At 47.6% G+C, this 12020-nt stretch overlaps 1 long non-coding RNA gene across 1 annotated transcript in view; it reads right to left on the reverse strand.

Annotated features, from left to right (window-relative positions):
* Window positions 1-447: 447 nt before the first annotated feature.
* The window catches only part of LOC144764057 (uncharacterized), a 28598-nt gene continuing 17025 nt past the window's right edge, over window positions 448-12020 (reverse strand). The window contains exons 2-3 of the long non-coding RNA XR_013596304.1: window positions 8878-9027; window positions 448-2887 (exon numbers count right to left, since the gene is read on the reverse strand). This is a non-coding gene — a long non-coding RNA (uncharacterized LOC144764057). The remainder of the gene's footprint in view (window positions 2888-8877; window positions 9028-12020) is intronic.

Consider the following 12020-nt stretch of genomic DNA (forward strand, 5'->3'; position numbering starts at 1 on the left):
TGAGGTCCTTCGGGTTGGCTTAGAGTTTCTTCAGAAGGGGGTTTATCTCTGCATGTTTCCAGTCTTCAGGGAAGGTGGCAGACTCGATGGAGCAATTGATGGTGGGGCAGAGTTCAGGGGCGATGGTGGTGGAACCCTCTAGCCTCAGCTGTTTCTTTCTCACTGAACAAACGAATGAACTACTCTCACATGTTATTGTCCTACAAGGCGCTTATGACATGTTCATTCTCTGGCTGTTTAACCACTGTTCCATAGAAGTGGTGATAAAAATGTGACAGTGTTGAAACAGTAACAGTTTGCTAGGCTTCCTTGAAGCAGCTCTTGGGAAATTAAAACTCACCTTTAGAAAAAGAGATTGAATACCCTAGATTATAATCTTGGGTGCCTGAGGGAGGATTGCATTTGTCATTTCTGCATTTCGAGTAAAAACAATGAGTAACAAGCATATGTGAACCACATTTTTAATGCTGCACGGTATAAACAGACTTGATGAAAATATGTGCCACCCAGCACTCATGCACAGAAAAGACTTGTTCATTGTTAACATAGCAAAGCAGCTGCGGCCCGTGAAATTATGGAATGGACTAAGTTATAGAATACCCTTCAAAACCACTTACACCGCACCCAACACTGAATGGGGGAAAGGGTCCTTCGTCTTCACAGATGAAAAACTGGACTCCTAATTCTAAGAGTACCAGACGCTGCCTCTTCTGGACTGTTCCCATGAGGCACAGGGTCAGACTGATTTGCATATAGCCATGTCTGAACTGGGGTGGCAGAGTGGGATAAAGAACGGTGATGGATTAATCCCAGATCTTTTGACTCGGTGTGAGTGTTTGATTGGTTCAGATGCTCTGTCCAATACCACCCCCTTTTGTACCGCTTTTGGCCACCATAAGTGTGGCAGGGTATGCTCAGACGTGAGTCCCTTGCTCACTTTGCCACTGGATTCAAGCAAGCCGGGCTGAAGACGGCTGTAATGCCAGAAACCGGTCCTCGGAAGCTTGTTTCCGGTCCAGGGAAGGCATGGCTTGGCAGTTCGGGCTGGACTGTTCCCATGAGGTATAGGGTCAGACTGATTTGCATATAGCCATGTCTGAACTGGGGTGGCAGAGTGGGCTAAAGAACGTTGATGGATTAAACCCAGATCTTTTGACTGGGTGTGAGTGTTTGATTGGTTCAGATGCTCCGTCCATTACCACCCCCTTTTGTACCTCTTCGGTTTTTTGGGCACCCCAGTCTCAGAACTGCCCTCAGTGGTTCTCAGAAGTTTCTAGTATCTTAGCCAGTGATAACCTCCAGGTGAATAACAAGCTCTGCATTGTGTTTCTTCAGAAAATATCACAACAGGAAGAAGGGGATGTGAGCGAGGAAGAAACAGATGGCCAGAGATGGGCAACAAAAAGCAGTGAAAACAAGCAGCGGTGCAGGAAGGACAGCAGCAATGGCGGAGGGAGGGGGTGCGAGCAAAGAGGCAACAGATGGCCAGAGCTGGCCAACCAAAAGAAACAATCATGTCCCCTGGGAGAGAACCGAGCAACCAAAGGCGTGACAGATGGACACTACTGACCAACCAGAGTAAAGGAATTTTGAAAGGCAGGCTAACCAACGAACCAAGGGGCATATTATCAAGCCCCTTATCGCCGCGACATCGGCACTTTTCAGCCGATAACGCAGCGATATTTGCATCGCCCTATTATCAAGGCAGCGTTAAGTCAATTAATGTGGCTTAAAGCCACGTTAATTGACTTAACGCTGCCTTGGTAATAGGGCCCCTTTCACAATAAACTCATTCTGAAAGGGGGCGTGCAGTGGATGTTGGGGTGGGCGTTCGACCGCCTGGGCTGCCTTGCGCAGCGCACATGGAAAAAGAAAAATGCCAAGGTTTGTTTTTGTACAGGAAGGTGTCCCTTCCCTGTACATAAGCAAACCTCTTTTTAAAAATGCCAATTTGTAACTTACATGTGTGCTGCATGAAGCAGCACACATGTAAGTTACCAAATGACATTTAATCTTTGTTTATGCGCAGGAAGGAACACCTTCCTGTATATAAACAAACCTTCCCTGCCTGAGCTGGTGTTAAGTTGTAAAACTTATCGCCATCACAGGGGGAAATGCTAGGCTGCACCATATCCTTGGTAATATGGTGCAACACCCACACCTAACCCGATAGGAAAATCAAACACAACACCAGAAATGTCTCTGTGTCTCAACACACCCAGCTGTTCATGTAACTCAAAGGTGAATGGGCCGCTCTGTTAGTGGCCCTGCAGAGATCCAAGAGCGTGGCCCCACCGGCCTCCTCCCCGGACGCCTACTCACCAATGCTAGGTCTGCCAGGAACAATTCCAGAGGTCCCATGTGCAGCTCCATTCTATGTCCTATATCAGAAGATGCCTTGGCCTATGTCGCTGAAATGTTGTGCTTGTCTGTGGAGGAAGACACCTTCTCAGTCAGTTCACCAATGGGATTGGTAAGCAATGCCCGCCCACCGTAAGAATGTTGCTTCAGAATGTGTTACTCATGCAGTTTAATTCCCCCCAAACCTCTTCTATTCTATATAAAGCAAATATTATCAGAAGAGCCACAGATGCAGCAGAAGCAATGCCCCCTCATCACAAAGTTCTTGATGTGGTGTTGTCTGGAAAATTCTGATGCCGCCAATGAAGACAGACGGCGGGTCTGGTGTAGGCCAATGATGAGCATGGGGCCACCTGTGCTGACCAATGAAGATCTGAAGCCAATGTGGTAGAAGCCAATGATGAGTGATGACCCGTCGAGTGCAGGCCAGTGACGAGGCGATGCTTCTCACTGCTAGCCAATGATGAGCCAAGGACTGTGCAGTGGCATGGACGCACTGCCTAATTGCTGGCAGGGACAGGTTTAGCTATGGAAAAAAGAACAATAGAATTAGGGGCCATTTGTGACTGTATATGAGAATGTGACAGAGTTAGGAGGCATAGGACAAGATATGGTTTGAAGCTTAAAACTCTTGCTGCTTACCATTATATCACCACATTCATATGTATCGCAGTCTCTATAATTGCATGTTTTGTGTGCCATGTGGCCATGAATAGCTCAATACTAAATGTTTGGCAGCCTGTTGAGTTCCATTGTATGTCCTGTTGCATCAGTGAGGGCGAGGGCATGATGGTCTGATTTGGATCGGGTGAATGAACACATGAGGAGGGCACAGAGGTGTTGGCGAAGGAAACCAAACAGTAACCCATAAGGCAACCACACAGTGAAAGACAACCTTCATCGGGCTCCGCTTGCTACAGGGAAAATTGATGAAAAGTTGTGTTGTTGCCCCCGGTGATGTGTTGGCAGTGGCCACTAAATTCTAAATGCAACGCACGGACAGAAAGTGTCTCAGTTCCAGAGATCCATAGTGGTGTGCCCCATCGGTACACATTAGGCATTGTACACAAGGCAGTGGCTATGACTTTTGTATGTCATTCGATTCTTAAGCGAGTAAAACATAATTCACATCTAATGTACACAGTGACGAGACATTTTACACTATGTTCAAGACGGGTTGATAGATCTAATTTCTTTCCTCCAATCGAGACCCCCATCTACCTGGGGCTATCAGTGAGCAGAGATCAGTCGTTGTCAGACCGCAGTCTTTTTCACTCCGCCTGCACACGTGTGTGCACATGTCTTGTGCAACCCACAGAGAGATTCTGACCCAATTAGAGCTGCAGCTAACCTTATTTTAAGAGGTAGGCACTGGACTCAAAAGCAAACACACTGAAGAAGCTTGAAGAGATCAGAATGTGCTTCTGTACAAATTGGGCTAAGTCTGCACTTGGGACAGGTAGCTGCCTTATGTGACAGTCAGTAGTGTCTCCTGATAGCTGTGTTACTTGCATCTTTAGATTGTGGCTGAACCTGCAGGTACTTCTCAATTATAGCCCAGTTCAGAAACACAATAAAATAGAACCAGAGTCCTTTTCAGATATTTCCAGCTGAAGGACTCAGGCGACCAGCCTGCTTTGAACACTTTCAATCTTTAAACACGTTGCACACCAAGGACACTCAGTCAAGAGCATCAAGGGGGTGCCGAGATGCAGGGGCTGAGACAAGAGGTAGCTCGCCTCGCGACGGACCTCCAGCACGATCCCAAGATCCAACTGCAAGCTTTTTAACTGCAGCAACTTTAATATGCGCAATTGGAGCTTGAATTCTCATGTCTGCTGGCAGCAAGCTTGACCTCCAATGGATCCACGTTAATGGATTTAAAATGTGCTCAGTTCAGTTACAGGGTTTTAGAAGAGACCTGTATTGTTATTTTTCATCATTACCTCCCCGATCAAGAATTTAAACAGCTCATGTCTTCCGTTGATGTAATCGCCAGGCTCCCTGTCCGAAATCAAACATGGATTACGCGTTACTCGAGGGCACCATGGTCGGCACGGAAAGTTTCATCGAAAGATGATAGAGCAGACATCCAAATGTATCCTCGTCATCATGGGGAGGTGCAATCAACCGGAAGTTGTCTAGTCACCAAAGATGGTAGGCAAACCCAGATTGGTCCTGATCTGATAAATTCATGCATCCCTGGAGGTCAGCTCTCGTCAGCATGTATTAGCTACAGAATTACCACGGTAATACAATGAAAAGATGGAGTGATTAAAGGAATCACAACTGATTTAATAAGCTGTTTTCAACGTTATGGTACCGGGTTTGTGTTTTTAATCTTGGAGATAAGCATATGTTACTGACAGAATCAAAGAAGTAGTCACACCTGCTGGACCGGAGATGGGGTCGCATGCCTGTCCCAGACTACCCTTCGTTCCCCTGATCAGCCGTAGCATAGTTTAGTCGTATGATCTGCTTCTGATCTCAATGTATGTGTATACCTAGATATTTAACAGTGTCTTCACTCCACTGCAGTGGAAGATCACTCAGAAACTGGCAAGTGGCCGCTGTCAACGGGATGAGCTCAGATTTGCTCCAGCTGATCAAGAGGCCTGAGAAGTGGCCAAATTCCTGACTCTCAGGGACTGCGGGATACAGATTCTCTCAAGGGTGTCTGAGAAAAAGTAGTATGTCATTCGCGTAAAGTGATGGAGCAGACAGCCAGATGATAGCCACAGCAAGTTATTTCGCCAGAGCATCACCATTCAACATGTATTTAGAGGAGTAAAGTTGAGTATAGAAATTTTGCAACTCCTCCAGTACCCAACCGTTATCGAAAGACCGGGTCCCATCCAAAGTATGATCTCCAGTATATATTCGGACCCCCTCTGGTAGCCTGTGTGGCAACAGAGCCTGCATTAAGTACAAAATAATCGGGTACGGTAGTCCTGAGATGGTCGCAGGAAACAGAGTTGAGCATAGCGCGGCAAGGCAAGCACTAGGTTCTGGCCCACTGCATGGAGCAGGGCGTTTAAACTCATGCACACCAGAGCATGGTCTGACAGCATGCAAGGGGGGTGCTTAACTTCGCCAAGTCAAGGAAGGAGAGTGAGAGAAAGGAACCAGTAATCAAATTTGACCAAGTGCTGTGTGGCGCAGAGTAATCGGTGTGACCCAGGAGCTGGGCATGCTGGTGAATCCATTAATCTCTGAGAAAAAGGGAGTCACAAGTTTTACGCAATACGTGCATTGCATGGGGCTTGCCACTTGGACCCGATGCTGTGGAATCCATCGGGTTAAATCATAAATTAAAATACCCCCAACTATGATGTGGTCAGGGTTTGCTTTCTCCAAAAGTTGCGACAGGCTGTGAAAGAACGCTGGAGAGTCAATTTGGACTGGACTATGGAATGCCCTACTGGCTGAAGTTGGTGACACCTTTGCTCACTAAGCTACAGGTGGCCCAGAACACCGCGTCAAGACTAGTTGTGAACCGTCCTGCAGGCACCTCTTCTGCGCCTTTGCTGAAGGAACTGCATTGGCTCCCAGAGAAGTAGCGTTCTTATTTCAAAATCTGTTGCCTCACGTATAACGCCTTGAGAGGCAAAGGCCCACGCTATCTTAAAAAAAACTCACAAACTACATCCCAGGCGGAAATCTCAGATCGAGCATCCAGGCCCTTCGGTGCGTGCCCCAAAGTCATCAAACTCGCACCGGGGGTAAGGCTTTCTCCTATCTCACCCTAGGATACTGGAACAATCTACTCATAACCCTCTGAGAGGCCCCCGTATACAGTAAATTCAGGAAAGTACTAAAAGCCTATCTATACTAATTTTATCTGATTTGCACCTCCACCCCCCCCCCCCCCCCCCCACCGACCCAGGCCTCCCCCAACCAGCACGGGCAAACCTGTCCCCAGCAGCAACCCGTATATGCATCAAAACAAAACAATACCCCATACAAACAATTAAACATAGTGCTACATGCCAGAGAGGCTAGGCAACACCTAGACAGTAAGTTCCCATTTGAGATTCATTTTAACTTCTAGTAATCGGGATAAGGATTATTTGCAGGGGATAGTGGGGAAAAAGAAACATATGGGCATCAGCATTATCCAACTGTTGTTAGGGTCGACCCACAGGCAACCTTCAGTCCTGGGTACAATAGCTATTCCGTGGAGTCTACCATGGCCAACAGGTTGTCAAGTCGGGTAGCTGAGGTCCGCAATCAATATCCAACACATCTAGAGGCTGCGGAAAGAGTTACAGCGCATAGAGTAACTATAGCAGCTCTGTGTCCTCTATGTCAATCTGCAGGGAAGAGGTCTGAGCTGTTTGTGGCATGGAGATCCGGAGGAGACCATGCTGGAGACCGACAGGAGGAGCCACGATGATCCTTGCCATATGATCTGCAAAACACCTGGGCCTCGGCAGGGGTGTGGAAAATACTCCACCTGTCCTGCACATCAACTCGGAGACGGCAGAGTGTAACGTGTCATTGTGAAGGCCCAGCTCCCTGAGTGAGGCCTTCACGCTCATAAACTTTGGATGGGCCGCCCAAACCAACAAGGTGAAGTCCGGGCAGAAGGAGACTATACCTCCCTGATACTGGACCTGGCCATGTTCAGCCGCCAATTGCAAAGCTGTGTCTCTATCATGGAAATGTAGCATTCTGGTGATGATAGGCCTTGTAGCTGTGCTGGGGGGCCTCGGGCTCAAGGACTGATGCGCTCACTCTAGTAGGAATGCTGATGGAAAAGCTTTGCGACCAAATAGATAAACCAGGGGTTGTTCAAAGAACAGATCCATTTTTCCCATGGCTGAGGACTCCGCAATACCAACTATGCGGAGGTTGTTGCGGCGCAATCCGGCTTTCAGGTCCTCGTTTTTCACAGCCATCGTCTTGACCTTGCGTTTTCAGCTTTTCCTGGCACTTCAACATGGCAGAGGCACCATCCTCCAGCATACAGACCCGCTCCTCAGCGCCCTCCAGCTGCTCGTTCATCTCATTCAGCCTGCACATGGCCCTTAAGCCCACATGTATCCCCGCCATTGAGACCTCTACCATGGCCGGCTCTGTCAGCTCCGAGGGGCTCCCAGCCATTTCGCCCATCCAGGCTGCTGTGGTCATCTCGTCGCACTCTCCAGAGGGTTCAAAAGGCAGCTTGAGCCGTTTGGGGTCTGTTCGACCCATGTTGGGGTAGGAGTAGATGGGTGCGCAGGAGTTGGGACCGCAAGGGCCTCTGGATGTGGTCAGCCCCTATAATGCCAGTACGGAGGAGTCCAGAACGCACGCCCCAACTGAACTTGCCACCCTGACACAGGTTGCGTGTGAGACGGCAGCGCCCCATGCAGGGATCCCCTCAGGACAGCCCCTTGGGAGCAACAAGACAGTACAGACTGTCAGCAGTAAGCCACGCTGCAGCTCACCAGCGTACGCCGCGATCTCAGCGAGGGCCGCAGACGCCCTAGCAGAGTATCCTCTGGCGCAGCCAGCAAAGCCATTGGCTGGAGTTTGGGCTGCTTAAACCGTCGGTGGCTAGACATGGGGCATATATAACATGCTGGAACAAGATCAGCAAAGCAGAACCCCTCACACTGAACCACAGGCTATGGAAGGAGCTACAAGAACATGACTTGTCCCCAGCAAGAGCTTATCTACAAGAATCCTTTAAACTTACGGGGCTTACACACTCTGGGATGCAGCCAGGAGCCACCGGGCGTTCAAGCAGAGGGCCTGGAATGCCCTAAAAATCAGCTCAGGTATTGAAGAGAATGTTTCGCTATCTGCTGGTTTGGGAAGGAAGATCTCCTGAATCTAGTTGGCACTGGCGAAACAGTACAGCGTGAAAGGAGTCAGCTACTGAGGAAAGCCTCCAATCAGAGGGGAATACGCACAAGAAGGATGGCGGTGCTGGCCTGCTTTGACCCGGTGGAAACCCAGCAGAACTGTCGTTTCGTCAAATTCTTGTTAAGGGTGGAGGGCAGGCTGCATCGTGAAATCCCCCGCTGCCTGCCGAGGTCAAATCACCTGAAGGATCCCAACTGGGCCGCCCTCCTCGAAACCCTGGACCATGACAACCCAATACAACACCGTCACGTGAACTTTTTTGTATTTCTTAGGAAATTTCGATCTTCCTCTGGGACGAATGAGACTGATGTGGTCCATGGAACGCGCTACAAGTTTTAAAATATCCCGTATTTAGCCTTTTCTACAATTTTACAATAAGACTTTTTTTTAAATTGAAATATGGACGTTTTTGACACATATAATGCCTTAGATTACTTTAAAATGCAACAACATGTAATATGTAAACTGTTATTTATTGCAAGTTTTTTTTTATATATCTAACAATTAATCAATAAACTAAACTAAACAGTCAATTGGTGATTTGCTCAGAACCCGAGAATGAGCTGCACTTAAAAGGCGGACAGGGCGAGTGCCGCTGGCGAGACTACATGCCCCAATGCCACTTCACCCATCATTTGTCGTCATCCTGCTCTATTCACACACCTGTGTCGGGAGGCAGGCACTTCAGTCCACAACTGTTGCAGCACTTAAGGGTCCCTCCACAGTCACCATCAGAATTGCACGGGGGTTTTGCCTTCGTTGGACGGCTCGCCGGACAGAACGGTGATGGAGGGCAATTACCTGGCTTCACCACTGCAGGAAACAAAATGGAAAATACATTGGGTCACAAAATACAACAGTGTTCAACTGATAGAAAGAGAGCGATACACACCGAGCAGCAACAGAGTGAATGCAATGTTGTCATGGGGTAAAGCCAGTCAAAATCAGTGTTAAAACCATTCCAACATGCTCTGGTAATGGTAACTCACAGTGCGGCAGTCACTTATGGCTGCTCTGGCAGAGCCGCACAAGCAGGTGTGCTCTTTAATGAGTGACAATGTTGGTTAGTGTGATAAGTTCACCCAGATGCAATAAAGCGCTGTGTTGCACACAAAATGTATTACTGAATGATACCTGTGCCTCACTAAACAAGGAGAGCAGCCTGACGTCTTCCTTGGGCATAGGGACCTGAGATGCCCTTTATTTATAACCCGTAACACTGTGCACTACAGCTTCCCTCACACGTAAACCACGTATCTGGAGATAAGCCGTTAGTGGGCTTAAACTCCAGTTATCAGGAGATGCACCTACAGTGTGCACACAAATCCTCGGTGTGCACACAAGTCACAAATTCTAGCAGATAAAATCTGAGGGCCTGATTCACAGAGGTAAACTGAGATGAAAGTCTAACTTTACAACTTTCGGTATTCACAAAGTGTGTTTATGAGTAGTTAAGTTATACTTTTGTCTCAGTTAAACAATTATGTTTAACTGAGGCCGAAAGTCTAAGGACTTTAGTGGCGTCCAGAAGAGTAAAAAAAAGTGGCATTGTCTATAGGGTGAAACAAGCCGAGATAGAGTCAGAGACAGCTGGTGGATCACTGATCTGATCCGTGACCGATGGAGCATTGAAAGAGGCATGGATATCCACAACGTTTATAAACAGATAGTCGGCCAGTTCATTATAGTTACTCTGTGAGACACAAGGATGTAGCAACAACACCTTAGAGGGGTCTATGAGTGACTTAGCAATCGAAAAAGGCCCTTGGAGGAGTTACGACACCGGCAATTCTATCGACATGAAAGTCAGATGCACTGTTTGCCCTAAATGCAGTTTATGATGTCATGCATGTCCCTAAGTGGCTTCATAATTCCAGAGTACTGCAACGCAGTGCAAATCGCAGCACACATAGAAAGAGGAAAATGCCTCAGGGGATTGTTTCAAGCAGGAAGTTCCCCCTAACTGCTCAAAACAGGACCAGCTGAGAAGGCCACACGTAAGCATGAATATCAGTTATGTATCCTGATATATGCCTGGGCAGCGCCCAGAAGCCGTGGATCTGGAGCTTCGCCCTGAATATGCACATAAGTATACGAAGGGACATCCTAAAGGTACACATAAGGTATGCATATGTGGAGACACACCCAGTATGCACATATTCCCTATATCTGGAGAGATATCCTGGATGTACGATGTAAAGATAGATCATCTTCTGGAGATAAACCCGGCATGTGCACATTTGTGATCTATCCAGGGATACATCCTGCACTGGCTACGTGCACTGTTTTGTCAAACTGAAACATATTTTCCTAAAATATATCATAGTTTGTAAACTTGTTGCAGTCTGCAGCAGCCCACTGTGACCTCCACATGCTCCTAGTTGGTGAACACCGTAGGACTAGGGATGTCGGCTCTGACTCCTAGACTTGCACCAAAGATCCCAATAAGGACCAGTGCTGTCCATGAAGTCATATAGGGATCGTTCCAGCGACCCCTGGCTTGCTCCTTGCTAACTCAAGAATCAAGGGCTCCTGCTCCCATTTCCTCTTATTGAGGTTGACGCTGCCGTGGCCAGTGTCGTAGGGGGCCACGCGGAGCTCGAGTGGAATCCCGTGGCCCCAGAGTGGCGAGCCAGAGAACCCCGGGGCAGGAGCATCATGTACGTGCACAGACTTGGAAGGTCTCACATCTTCCCCGCCCTGGACCATTAACCAGAGGTTATAACTGTTGCAGCCTATCCAGGGCGATCTCCAACACGAGACTTGAGTGCCAGGGCTGCCGATTACTAAGCCGGACCCCCAATATATTATACACCTGACCCCTCCTTGTATTCAGCATCAACACATGTGGAAGGGCCTGACCTACTCTGAATCCTTTGGGAAAAAACAAGGGTGGCAGCACACATCAATGTATCCTTCTATCGAACGGCAGAGTAACCGCCCTACGAAGCTGGTAAAAACAGAGGAACTCTACAATCACTGATGAGCAACAAGGACCAACTGCTCCAGAAAGACAGAGTTGATACCTCGGCCTTCCCGGCGAACGATGAGAAGCCCACCAAGGACATATCAGCCAAGGACTCACAGATACAGAATTGGTGGACGATCATTGACAGCACACTAACAACAACGAGTCAGATGGCAATGCTGCATGCTGACAAAGGTGGACTCTCAAATTTCAATATTACAGTCCTTCGCAAACAACATGAAGAAGATTGAATCGCAATTGGATCATTTAAAATCCCTAATGAATGACAAGCAACAGGTTGACAAGCCATTGAAGCGGAGTTATTGTTCCTTGCTCCACAATTCTTTTTCACCTGTTCCGTAAATTATGTTGGATCTTCTTATAGATGACAAATTAAGCAACAACATAAGACCCGCTTTAGGAAAAGCCCAGCTTAGTGATGAAGCATTGCCTGCTCCACAGCCAAAGGTTGAGCAAAGCCTGGAATGGAACCCAGAAGATTCGAAATTAGATGCAAGTGAAAACCAGAACATCCCCAATCCTCAGAAATTTCTCGTCAGATCCCTCAGCCATATAGTCCTGTTGCGGTGCACCCATGGACATATACTCCAAGTATAAACCATGGAATAGTAAATTCTTGACACAAATTTTAACTACTAGATTCTCATAAAAATTGGGACCAACAAGAGCCTGAAAATATGGAAGAAACCCTAATATTCCAATCAGAATATGTCTCTGGTGTGCAGGAAGATATTCTAAATAGCAGCAACTTACTCAAGCTAATGTCATCCTCACCCAAGCTGGTGACACTGGACTCAAAAGATCTGATCTAAATTAT

This window comes from Lissotriton helveticus, chromosome 6, assembly GCF_964261635.1.
Source record: "Lissotriton helveticus chromosome 6, aLisHel1.1, whole genome shotgun sequence".
NCBI lineage: Eukaryota > Metazoa > Chordata > Amphibia > Caudata > Salamandridae > Lissotriton > Lissotriton helveticus.